Raw genomic sequence first — 11,992 nt, forward strand, 5'->3', positions numbered from 1 at the left:
CACACTCCCTACCGTGGTCACATGTCTCTGTAGGAGCCCCCCGGGTTCGCCAGCTCACTCCTGGACACGTACAGTCTCTGGTGTTGAGTCTGGTATGGTGTCCATCACAATTTCAATGTTAAAATGCATTATATTATTCCTGATTTCCACCGTTACTGGGGCCGACATATTAGCACCAGTTACAGGGAAACCATAGCCTCCTCCTGCAAAACTGATCTGGGTCTGTTAAAACCCAGCAACTCCTGACTCCTCCCGACACCATGCTATCATGTGATAACTGGGACAGAAGGAGGAAGCCATGTTTGTGGTTAATAAACTATATACATGGCGCTAGTTCAGCACTGTATATGAAGCAATCAAGAGGGCATACATGGTAATAAACCATCTTCGTCTTCTCTTTAAGTAGTCCGTTCATCACTGACATTCGATACCTCGCTCATGCAGTAGCATGATCCTTGTAAAACTGCTAAATATGTGAGGAAAAAAGTTCTAAAAAAAGTCCTTGCAAACTCATATGTGAAACATCCCAATGTATTAAAATGTTGGACAGTTCACAAGAAGTTCATGTTTTTGCCAAGAATTTAAGTTAGGTTTAAGGTCGTGAGTCGTGACCAATATCTATTGGCCGTTGGGTGTGGAGGGCTGGTGGGTGGTCAAAGCTTATCAGAGTCACTGTGCAGCAAAAAATACTGTTTTCTGACTGAAAACTTGCAGAAGGAGCACTAAAACAGCACTGCAGCCCTTTCTCAGCATTGTGGTCGTTTCAGAGGTCAAACCTCCAACGAATATTACAGAGAACCTTTTAAAAAATAAACAGTATGTATCTGCAGTTATTAATAGTGTTAATCTGCAAGTACATCTAAATCACAGTTTAAATATATTGTAGGGATTTACTCTGGTATGCAATGGCAGGGCCGCAGTAACGAGGCAACACACAGGCTTAAAGTCCAACTTCAGTGGTTTAATGTCACTTTGAAAAACAGCAGGTTAACAGAAAGTAACAGAAAACATGAACATGCTCCATCTTGGAGAACCACTGGTTCCAGTCTCATCCTTGCATGGGACAGGCTTAACTAAACGGCTGCCAGGTCAGCGGCATCCGCCAGGTGCCATTCCTATGGTTGTTTGGAGTCTTGCTGCTATAGCTCTGCAGCACGGGTAATCCTGCTAACAAATTCAGGTTAACACCAGCCAAGTTCCTGTATCTTCCACACACTCACCATGTGCCAAATACCAACCTCCATTATATAGCCCATAGCCCTACCCACAGGTGAGGTCGACATCACATGGGCTGATCACGTGACCGTGACATCATCGCAGGTCCGTGTCTTTTGGGAAAATGCCTTCCAAACTTTTTTTTTGGTGTATATTTCTTTATTAAGAAAAATGTAAGCAACAGTACAGCAAAAGGAAACATATGCAGTTACATCAGTAATCTAAACATCAAATATGCTGTGTATTGCAGATCTTAAGAGCAGTGAATCAGAGAAATAACTATAGATAGTAACAAAAACAAGAAAGGAAAAAAGTTACCACATTGGAGCATTTATGGCAAAAGGATAATGAAATCAAAGACGATGTCAACAATGGCTAAGACGGGTCATTAAAGACCCGTAAAAGGCCTCATTTAACAGTAGTTTTGTAGCGGGCCCGAGCGAATAGAGCAAGTGGGTATATCTGCATTGCCAGGGTTTGATCAAAGTCGTGGATACAGGGGTGCAGATCCCTACACATTTGGAGAGTCCAAGGGAGGGGACTAAGGCTCTAATAAGGTATGAAGGGAACTGAGTTTGGTCATTTTTTGGTCATATGTTGTCTCCAAGGAGCCCATGCCTCAAGAAACAGATGGTGTGAATGGGTCTCCCAACTGTAGAGTTCTTCTAGCCTAAATATTGAGTTAATTTTTTCAAACCACTCTGACAGGGTAGGTGGAGTTGGGCTCCTCCAATGGGATGAGATTAAATGTTTAGCTGCACTCAGCAAATCCCTTCCAAGCTTTAACCTGATGGGAGAAATGTATCTCCCATCCAGCAAAACACCCTTTGCCTTTCCACATACCTCCCTCCTTTGTTCAACCCTAGGGGGGTGGATACATGACATACAGTGAACTCTGGACAGGGCATCTGCGTTCCCCTGCAGTCTGCCTGCCCAATGTTCTACTAAAAAACTAAAATTTTGCAAGGACAGAAACCACCTGGTGACTCGTGAATTCCTCTCTTTAGCTTGACTCATCCACGTAAGAGGGGAAAGATCTGTCACCAAACAAAACAAATCTGTCAGCAAATAATAGCGCAATGACTTAAGTCCCCACTTATTGGCCAGGCACTCTCTTTCCATAATACTGTACCTGGTTTTGGCTGGGGTAAGCTTCCAGCTTAGGAAACTAACAGGATGCTCTGCCCCGTTAAACTCCTGAGACAGCACGGCACCAAGCCCTATCTCAGAGGCATCAGTCTGCACAATGAACTCTCTTTTGAAATCAGGTGTAATCAGAACTGGTGTACCACACAGTACCAATTTTAGCTTTGCAAAGGCCTCCTCTATCTGATCTTTCCAGCAGACCATCCCAGACTTCTTCCCTTTCAAGCAATCTGTTAAGGGCATGTCACACTAAGAGATATCGCTAGCAATATCGCTATAACTAGTGACGTTATAGCGATATATGGGAGGAGACACAGATTAGATATTAGAAAAAACTTTTTGACAGTTAGAGTGATCAATGAGTGGAACAAGCTGCCACGAGAAGTGGTGAGTTCTCCTTCAATGGAAGTCTTCAAACAGAGGCTGGACAGACATCTGACTGGGATGATTTAGCGAATCCTGCTTTGAGCAGGGGGTTGGACCAGATGGCCCAGGAGGTCCCTTCCAACTCTACGATTCTATGATTCTATGATATTGCTAGCGATATCGCTGTGTCTGATACTTACCTACGACCGGCTCCCCCGCTGGTTATCGCTGATCGCGCGAGAACGTTCAGGACTGTTTCTCGTCGTCAGCTTCCTGCGGCGCTTCCTGCTGTGAAGGCGAGTGACGCGTGGAGCCGGGCGGGAGGACGCAGGATCGCCTAGTGTGACAGGTAAGTAGCGATCCCCAGCGATGTCGCTGGTGAGATCTGCCTGTGTGGCAGCTCACTAGCGACCACTTAGCGATGTACCAGCGATCCTGACCGCGTCATATCGCTGGTCGGGATCGCTGGTACATCGCTAAGTGTGACAGTACCTTTAACGGCGAGGACAGGGTTGCAAAGTTGCGAATAAACCGTCTGTAATAACCCACTAAACCTAAAAAGGCTTTCACCTGTTTTGTTGTGAGGAGACGGGGCCAGTTCCGGATTGCCTCCACTTTGTTTACTTGGGGTTTGAGGACTCCTCTCCCAATGACGTAACCCAAGTACCGAGCTTCCTCCAACCCTATGGAACACTTCTTTGGGTTGGCAGTTAGCCCTGCTTGTTGCAAGGAATCTATCACCACCTGTACTTTTGGCAAGTGACTTTCCCAGTCTGTACTGTACACAACAATATCGTCTAGATAGGCTGAGGCATAACGGCGATTGGGACGAATAACAATATCCATTAACCGCTGGAATGTCGCTGGTGCACCATGTAACCCAAAGGGTAATACTTTATATTGGAACAGCCCCTCGGGTGTTACAAACACTGTTTTTTCCTTCGCCGCCTCTGTTAGGGGTACCTGCCAATAACCTTTTGTGAGGTCAAGGATTGAAAAATACCGTGCCTGCCCAAACCGCTCAATCAACTCATCGACCCGGGGCATGGGGTAGGCGTCAAATTTTGAAATTTCATTGAGTTTTCTAAAGTCATTACAGAACCTTAGCATCCCATCAGGCTTGGGTATTAGGACTATTGGGCTGGCCCACTCACTTTGGGACTCTTCAATCACCCCTAACTGCAGCATAGTTTTTACCTCCTCCGTGATGGCTTGTCACCGGGCCTCAGGCACCCTATAAGGCTTTAGTCGGACTTTGACCTGTGGCTCCGTGACAGTGTCATGTTGGATTAAGGAGATGAGTCCGAGGAGCTCCGAAAAAAATCTGTATTTTGGTTAACAAACTCCCTGACCTCCTGAACCTGTCTAGGAGACAAAGTATCTGCTATTTTGACTATGGAGAGGGCTTCTCCTGACTCCCTCAGAGATAATGGAGCCTTCTCCATCTGAAATGCAGGCAGCGTACTATCCCCACCAAGGTGGTCTCTATCTTTCCATGGTTTAAGCAAATTAATATGTTAAACCTGTTCTGGCTTCCTCCGACCTGGTTGGTGTACCTTGTAGTCTACTGGCCCCACCTTCTCCATAATCTCGTAGGGCCCCTGCCACCTTGCAAGAAATTTGCTATCCACTGTAGGCACAAGTACCAACATCCGATCCCCAGGACTAAAGATTCTTACCAGAGCCTCCTGGTAATAGACCCGACTCTGTGACCGTTGTGCTGCCTTCATATGTTCCCGGACTAACGGTAGGACTGTCTGCATTCTTTCTTGCATTTTTGCAACATGTTCTATCACACTTTTATCGGGGGTGGGTTGATTCTCCCATGCTTCTTTGGCTATATCGAGTAAGCCCCGTGGATGTCTGCTATACAATAGTTCAAAGGGCGAGAACCCCATAGATGCCTGGGGCATCTCCCGCACTGCAAACAACAAATATGGCAGTAAGAGATCCCAATCCTTTCCATCTTTGGAAACGGCTTTTTTTAACATGCTCTTCAGCGTCTTTCTACCAGACCATCTGTTTGGGGATGATAGACGTGCGCAATTGTTTAACATTTAACAAGCGGCAGAGTTCCTTCATGATTTTTTACTTAAAGGGGGTTCCTTGGTCTGTTAAAATCTCTTGAGGAATTCCCACCCGCGAACACATACCCATGAGTTCTTTTGCTATGAGCTTAGCTGACGTGTGGCGCAGTGGAATGGCCTCAGGATACCGGGTAGCATAATCTAAAACTACAAGGATGTGTTAGTGTCCCCTTGCTGACTTATTGACAGGCCCTACCAGATCCATTGCCACTCTTTCGAAAGGTACCTCTATAATTGGTAAAGGCACCAAAGGACTCCGGAAGTGAGGCTGGGGACTGGTTACCTGGCATACTGGACAGGAATTACAGTACCATTTAACTTCTTCATGGACACCTAGCCAATAAAACCGCTGCAGAATTCGGTCTAGGGTTTTCTTTTGGCCCAAATGCCCACCGAGTACATGCGCAAAGTCCATTACCAGCCTATGATATGCCTGAGGTACTAGTAATTGTTCTACCATTTCCCCACGTATTTTCTCGATTCGATACAAGTCTCAGTTCAGCTTAAAGTGTGGCAACACTGTAGCCGCCTCTGGGTTTTGGGGTACCCCATTGACAAACTGTACATTCTCCCTGGCTCTAGCCAAAGTAGGGTCTCTGAGTTGCGCCGTACCAAAATTGTCACCTGAAACATTTAAGTCTGACAATTCAGGTCCCGGCAGCAAATCTTCCACTTCTCCAGCCAACACTTCTATGGGAGGATTCTTCCCCTCCTCCCCTGAAGGGAAGGTTAGCCCTTCCGCCAGCACTTCTTCCTCTCTGCCACCAGGGTCATGCCTTACTTATTAGGCGTTGGATTCCTGCAGCTGCACAGCAGGAATCCAGAGCCATATATCCAGCGGTCTTCTATTCCTTTCCGACCGCTCAGGGACCTGCACAGCAATCTCGGTGATCCAGGCACCCTGCTCAGACAAGCTCTCTGGGTCTGGATGTTGCTGCCACCTCTGGACCAGCAATGGTAGCGCAACCTGCTTTGCAGGAAACCACTCCAGAGGCTAAGTCCTCTCGCCACGCTACTGGGCATGCCCACGAGACGATCTCCCAGTGGAGATCGGGGGTCACCATCTCAGGTCCTTGTCCTGATCTGATTGGCCCAGCTCAGAGGTCTGGAAGGTCCCGGAAGCGCATGGCTATAAAAGGCCCAAATGGCCGCTCGCCCATGCGCTAGTATAGACTATACTTGCTATGTGTGAATGGTGACGGATGTATGATTCTGGTGACTGACTCATTTGAAACCCCTTCCATCTGATATTACGTATGTGGATAGGGAACTAGAGAGATAGTCAGCACCAGTCAGTGGCAAGCTATAGGCCACAGTGCATACCGCACCTCTGCACTAGCGTCCGATTGTGTCATGCCTCACGGCACTATCGTATAGCGGCAGTAGTTACCGTCGCGCTGCAGTTAGCAGCACTTAGCGGTGTCCGCGGTAGCGATGCCGCATGCACGGTAGGTCAAGATGGACATCGACCTCTGTCTTGGGCCGTATCCTGTGACCATATACCGTGTGTGCACGCCAGCTGAGACCTGTGAAGCTAACAGGCTCTGCGTTTATGCTTTAGGGCCTCTGTGAGTTTAACAGAGTCTGCTCTGCGCACCTCGGGTGACGTTTAACCAGAGCGCAGTATACCGCCACATAGCGAGTCCGCCATTACTCAGCAGCGGTTGTTACACCTACTGCACGGTGGACCCCGGGGCGGCGAACGCACTTCCTATTATTTATATTTAGTGCGTTCCGCCATCCCTAACATTATACTAGCGCCAGGGTCTGGCTAGTAATGGCAGACCTGCAGCAGCTGCAGCAGTACATTCAGCAGCTGGAGAGCAGGTTGGCGGCTATCGAGAGCTCCACCTCAACTGCGAATGCTACGGTAGCCGCTGCTCAGGCAGTCACAGAGGCTGTCTCACGCGTGCCCACACTCACGCCTATGCAGACAGTATCTCGCCTCCTGCTCCCCGACAAGTTTTCAGGTGACAGCGCCACCTGTAGGGGATTCGTGAGTCAGTGCTCTATCCAGCTTGAGTTACTGGCCGCACGGTTTCCTACAGAGCGGGCTAAGGTGGGGTTTATTGTTTCTCTTTTATCTGGCAGGGTATTAGAGTGGGCTACGCCATTGTGGGAGCGTGATGATCCCGTGGTTCAGGGTGCTGCTCAGTTCCTTGCGGCTCTGAAGCAGGTATTTTTGGGACCACGGATCACGCACGACACCTCTCTCCAATTATTGGCCCTAACACAGGGGTCTCTCTCGGTCAGCCATTATGCTGTCCGATTCCGGACATTGGCTTCCGAATTAGAGTGGCCCGATAAAGCCCTCATCCCTGTGTTTTGGAGAGGGTTAGCAGAGCATGTCAAAGATGCTCTAGCAACCAGAGAGGTCCCCACAAGTCTGGAGTAAGTGATTGCCATCTCCACCCGCATTGATCTCCAGTTTACGGAGCACGGGCTGGAACGTGCGCAATCCAGACGAAGGGTTAACTTGGCTCCCACCTTCACCGAGCCACTAAGATCTCCCGCTCAGGAGCTTACATCCTCCGAACCTATGGAGGTGTCTCGCGCTGGCTCCAAGCCACATCCGGTGCAAAGCTTCGCACTTTGCTACCGGTGCTGGCAGTTTGGTCACTCGGCTAGCACGTGTCCTCTGCGATCGGAAAAGCGATCACGTCCAGTGGTCGTAGGGGGTGGTCAGACAAATATGAAACCCTTTTCTCCCAAACCGGTATTCCGAGGGACATTAGATAGTGGGGCCTCCACCTGGGAGGTAGAGGTTACCCTGGATTCTGGGGCTGAGGGGAACTTTATGTCCTCGACCTTCGCCCGGAAACACGCTATTCCACTGGTGTTACTGCCCCAACCTCTGACCATCAGGGTGGTTAATGGTGCACCTTTACCATCTCACGTGACCCACCAGACAGCACCACTCGGGCTCTCAATCTCACCCTCTCATCTCGAGATTCTGTCCTTGTTCATTTTGCCAGACTGCATCGACCAGGTGCTTTTCGGAGTTCCCTGGCTCCGTTGTCACTCCCCTCATATTGATTGGGCTTTGGGGAATATACTGTGTTATGAATGAGTCACCGAAGGAGGAAAAAACAAAAATACAAGCTAAGTCCAGAAAACCGGAGAGGTTGGTAGCTATCGGATTGCAGACCCCTGATCCTATTCACCACAACTAACAGTAGCTGTGGGGGGTTCCTACGGTGCCCTAGACCCCTTGTTCACAGCCGGAGAACTAAATAAGCCTAAAGAAAGAAAGGGGAAATCTAAACTGCCCCAGAGCAGACCCCAAAGCAATAGACAGCCCCCACCATGTATTGTCAGTGAAAAGCAGATGAAAACACAAACACAGACAGAAAGACAGGTTGAGCAAACGATGGGGCCCAACTAACTAAATAGGGAAGGACAGAAAAGATGCTGGCTGCAATCCGCAAAAAACCCTACCAAAAATGTCCCAACCGTCTGATAGGGAAAAAGGCCCTGAAGTCGCTAGACTTCAAAATCACTTTATCAGCACTCAGGTATATTCTGAAAACAGAGCAAAGAGATAAACTGATCCGAGACAAAAATGGAGCTCAGCCCGTCCCAACAAAGGCAGGCTGAACACAAAACACTAAGCAAACAGACAAAATCTCATGGAAAAATAAGAGAGGAAAAACTTAGCTTTCAGTAGACAGGACTAACTGGTTGCAAGAGCTCAGAGCAGAAAGGATCACCAGCACCCCTGTAGGGCGTCGGCTGCCTTATATCCACTCAGTGATTCCGGGTGTCCAATCAGGCTCCACCTGTTCAGATGACAGGTTCTTCTCAACCCAATCAATTTCACTACCTCTCTTCACCAGCAGAGGGAGTTCATCAGACATCAACGGTGAAGGGGAAAATGAACTCACAACAGTACCTTCCCCTTGAGGAGGGGTCACCGAACCCTCATCCACGCCACCAGGACGATCAGGATGGGCCCGATGAAAAGCACGAACCAATCTTTCGGCATGAATATCGGATGCAGGGACCCAAGAATTATCCTCCTGGCCATAACCCTTCCATTTAAACAAATACTGGAGTCTCCGTCTAGCCAGGCGAGAATCCAGTATCTTCTCAATCTCATATTCCACATTACCTTCCACCAATAGAGGGTCAGGAGGTGCCACCACAGGAACTACTGGCTCAACAAACCTCTTTAACAGAGACTTATGAAACACGTTATGGATCTTAAATGTAACAGGAAGAGCCAATCAAAAAGAGACAGGATTAAGAATCTCCAAAATCTTCTAAGGTCCAATAAATCTAGGTTTAAACTTTGGAGAAGCCACCTTCATAGAGATATTCTTTGATGACAACCAAACCATATCACCCACCTTAAACTGGGGACCAACGGTCCTATGACGGTTGGAAAACCGCTGGACCTTTTCCTGGGAGAGAGACAACCTATCCACCACTTGGTCCCAGATCTGGTGCATTCTCTCCACCACAGTGTCAACACCTGGGCAGGCAGAAGACTCCACCTGCCCTGAAAAGAATCGAGGATGAAACCCAAAGTTACAAAAAAAGTGACATCAAAGTGGCAGAACTAGCTCTATTATTTAAAGCAAATTCGGCCATGGGCAAAAATGAAACCCAATCATCCTGATCAGCAGAAATAAAACATCTCAAATACGACTCCAAAGTCTGGTTTGTTCTCTCTGTCTGCCCATTGGTCTGAGGGTGAAACGCAGAGGAGAAGGACAACTGAATTCCCAGCTTGGAACAGAAAGTCCTCCAAAATCTAGAAATAAACTGAACTCCTCTGTCAGATACAATGTTCTCAGGAATCCCGTGCAAGCGAACCACCTGTTGCAAAAACAAGGGCACCAACTCTGAGGAAGATGGCAACTTAGGGAGTGGTACAAGATGAACCATCTTAGAGAATCTATCACAAATCACCCAAATAACAGTCATTCTCTGAGAGACAGGCATTTCAGAGATAAAATCCATTGAGATATGGGTCCATGGCCTCCTGGGCACCGGCAAAAGCATCAGCAACCCACTAGAGCGAGAACAAGGTTTAGACCGGGAGCAAGTCCCACAGGACTGCACAAAACTCCTGACATCACGAGACAAGGCAGGCCACCAAAAAGACCGACTCACCAAATCTCTAGTACCAAAAATACCTGGATGACCAGCCAATGCAGAGCAATGAACTTCAGACATCACTCTCTTCCTCCACTGGTCAGGAACATACAATTTTCCAATGGGACAACGCTCAGGTTTGTCCTCCTGAAACTCTTCCAGAGCATGTCTCAAATCGGGCGAGATGGCAGAAAGAATACCCCCTCACCTAAGATGGTAGCAGGCTTGGTCACAACAGGAGAATCAGCAAAGAAACTCCTAGAGAGGGCGTCTGCCTTGACATTCTTAGTGCCTGGAAGAAAAGAGGCCACAAAATCAAAACGTGTGAAAAACAAGGCCCACCTAGCCTGTCTAGGATCCAGGTAAATCAAATTCTTGTGGTCAGTAAGGACCACGACTTGATGTCTAGCTCCCTCCAACCAATGTCTCCACTCCTCAAATGCCCATTTCATGGCTAATAGTTCCCGATTCCCCACATCATAGTTACGTTCAGATGGGGAGAACTTTCGGGAAAAGAAAGCACAGGGATTCATTTTAGATGTTACCGGATCTTTTTGGGACAAAACAGCTCCTGCACCAATCTCAGAAGCTTCCACCTCTACCTGAAACGGGAGTGAGACATCAGGTTGCCGGAAAACCGGAGCAGAAGTGAACCTTCGCTTCAGCTCCTGAAAGGAAGAAACAGCCTCTGGAGACCAATTCAGCACATCAGCACCTTTCTTAGTCAAATCAGTAGTGATGAGCATTCCGATACCGCAAGTATCGGGTATCGGACGATTCTTGCTGTATCGGAATTCCGATACCGACTTCCGATATTTTTTCAATATCGGAAGTCGGCATCGGAATCGGAAGTTCAAAGTTGATTGACAGCCTGACGTCATCATGATGCGCGGTGTGTGCGCATCATGATGCGCCGTCATTTCGGGCCTTCCGGGGGTCTCTGCCGGCCTGCCGGGGGGCTGTGTGGACTGCCCGGGGTCTGTACCGGCCTGCCGGGGGGCTGTGCCGGCCTGCCGGGGGGCTGTGTGGACTGCCCGGGGTCTGTACCGGCCTGCCGGGGGGCTGTGCCGGCCTGCCGGTGGTCTGTGCACCCTGTGGGGGTCTGTACCGGCCTGCCGGGGGGCTGTGCCGGCCTGCCGGTGGTCTGTGCACCCTGTGGGGGTCTGTACCGGCCTGCCGGGGGGCTGTGCCGGCCTGCCGGGGGGCTGTGCTGATGTCCGGGGGTCTGTGCAAGCATCGTCCGATGGGACTATAAGTCCCATCTGGCGATGCCTGCTACCATGACAGTGATTGACACATTAGCCAATGATGGGACAGTAGTAGTCCCATCATCCGGCTAATGTGTTAAATGTTAAAAAAAAAAATAAAAAATACTACATACATACTACATGCATGCTACATACATACTACATGCTACATACATACTACATATATACTACATGCATGCTACATACATACTACATGCTACATACATACTACATATATACTACATGCATGCTACATACATACTGCATGCTACATACATACTACATACATACCACATATATACTACATACATACTACATGCATGCTACATACTACATATATACTACATGCATGCTACATACATACTGCATGCTACATACATACTACATACATACCACATATATACTACATACATACTACATGCATGCTACATACATAACACATATATACTACATGCATGCTACATACATACTACATGCTACATACATACCACATACATACTACATACATACTACATGCATGCTACATACATACTACATGCTACATACATACTACATATATACTACATGCATGCTACATACATACTACATATATACTACATACATACTACATACATACTACATGCATGCTACATACATACTACATACATACTACATACATACTACATGCATGCTACATACATAACACATATATACTACATGCATGCTACATACATACTACATGCTACATACATACCACATACATACTACATACATACTACATACATACTACATGCTACATACATACTACATATATACTACATGCATGCTACATACATACTACATGCTACATAC

This window comes from Dendrobates tinctorius, unplaced genomic scaffold (assembly GCF_039654945.1).
Source record: "Dendrobates tinctorius isolate UK_male_01 unplaced genomic scaffold, ASM3965494v1 ptg000030l, whole genome shotgun sequence".
Taxonomy (NCBI): domain Eukaryota; kingdom Metazoa; phylum Chordata; class Amphibia; order Anura; family Dendrobatidae; genus Dendrobates; species Dendrobates tinctorius.